This window comes from Diceros bicornis, chromosome 1, assembly GCF_020826845.1.
Source record: "Diceros bicornis minor isolate mBicDic1 chromosome 1, mDicBic1.mat.cur, whole genome shotgun sequence".
Taxonomy (NCBI): Eukaryota; Metazoa; Chordata; class Mammalia; order Perissodactyla; family Rhinocerotidae; genus Diceros; species Diceros bicornis.
In genome coordinates, this window is record NC_080740.1 from 425,568 (window position 1) to 427,663 (window position 2,096).

The following is a 2,096-nucleotide window of genomic DNA, read 5'->3' on the forward strand; positions in this document are numbered from 1 at the left end:
GGTTGAGAAAGCTTTCATAACTGGAAGTCCCGTTTGCTAAGTTTTTTTTAAAAAACTCATGAATGCTTGTTGAAGTTTATTGATTTTTGGGGGGGTATGAATTGAAATGATGATTATGTTTTCTAAGAATTTGTCCATATCATCTAAATTTTCAAATTTTTTGTAATAACATTGTTCATAATATCCTATTTTAAAAAATCTATATGAGGTACAGTTGATATACAGTAAACTGCGTCCGTTTAAGGTCTACAATGCGATGAATTTCGGCAAATGTCCTCCTATCTTGGTTTTAATCATGCTGTACATTACATCCTCAGAACTTTTTTTATCTTATAACTGAAAGTTTGTACCCTTTAACCAACATGTCCCCTTGTGGTCCATACCCCCAGCCCCTGGCAACCACCATTCTACTTTTTGCTTCTATGAGTTCAAGTTTTTTTTCTTTTTAGATTCCACACGTAAGTGATACCATGCATTGTCTGTCTATGTCTGACTGGCTTATCTCACTTAGCATAATGCCCTCCAGGTTCATCCATGTTGTTGAAAATGGCAGGATTTCCTTCTATTTTATGGCTGAGTAATATTCCGTTGTACGTATGCAGTCATGCACCGCATAACGATGTTTTGGTCAACGACGCACCGCATATATGATGGTGGTCCCATAAGACTATAATGGAGCTGAAAAATTCCTGTCGCCTAGTGCTTCTGGACGAAGACACTCAAGAGGTTCGTCCATGACTTCAAAGGATTTACCAAGGATGAGGAGGTTGCAAACATCAACGAGGCTGTGGTTGAGATGGCAAACAGCTTTAACCTGGGTGTGGATGAGGATGACACTGAGGAGCTTCTAGGGCTGGTTTCTGAGGAATTGACTAGTGAGAAGTTGTTGGAACTGGAACAGGAAGGCATAGCTGAAGAAGAGGTGAGAGAAAAGGAAACTGCAGGAGAAGAGAAAGAACCCTCAAGAAAATTCACAGAGAAGAGTTTAGCAGAAGATTTTGCAGACCTCAACAAGCTCCTTAAAGTTTAAAACTTGGACCCCAACATCGAAAAGTTTTCATTAATAGAGAGGAATGTTCATGGTGTGTTATCTGCTTATAAGCAAATCTGTGATGAGAGAAAGAAACAAACCAAGCAAACCACCATGGACATGTTTCTGAAAAGAGTGACACCTCCTCAAGGAGAGCCTCAGGCAGGCCCTTCAGGAGGTGTCCCAGAGGAAGGCGCTGTTATCACAGGGGATGACAGCTCCATGCGTGTTAGTGCCCCTGAAGGGACAAGACGTGGAGGTGGGAGACAGCGATATTGATGATCCTGACCCTGCGTAGGTCTAGGCTGATGTGTGTGTGTCTTAGTTTTTAACAAAAAAGTCTAAAAAGTAAAAAAATTTAAACAATTTTAAAAATAGAAAAAAGCTTGTAGAATAAGGATATGAAGAAGAAAATATTTTTTATAGCTGTACAATGTTTGTATTTTAAGCTAAGTGTTTTTACAAAAGCGTCGAAAAGTTAAAAGAAATTAAAAAGTTTTTAAAGTAAAAAAGTCACAGTAAGTTAAGTAATTTATTATTGAAGAAAGGAAAATGTGTTTTCATAAACTTCATGCAGCCTAAGTGCACAGTGTTATAAAGTCTACAGAAGTGTCCAGTGCTGCCTTAGGCATCCGCATTCCCTCACCGCCCGCTCACTGACTCGCCCAGAGCCCCTTCCAGTCCTGCAAATCCATTCGTGGTCAGTGCCCTATACAGTGTATCACTTTTTATCTTTTATACCATATTTTTACCGGACCTTTTCTATTTAGATGTGTTTAGATACACAAATACTCACCATTGTGTTACAGTTGCCTACAGCATTCAGTACAGTGACGTCTGTACATGTTCATAGTCTAGGAGCAGTAGGCTAGACCACACAGCCCAGGTGTGCAGTGGGCTGTACCATCCAGGTTTGTCTAAGTGCACTCCGTGATGTTCGCACAGTGGTGAAATCGCCTAATAACGCTTTCTCAGAACGTGTCCCTATGATGCATGACCGTAGATCACAACTTCTTTATCCTTTCATCTGTCAGTGAACACTTGGGTTGTTTCCCTATCTTGGCTA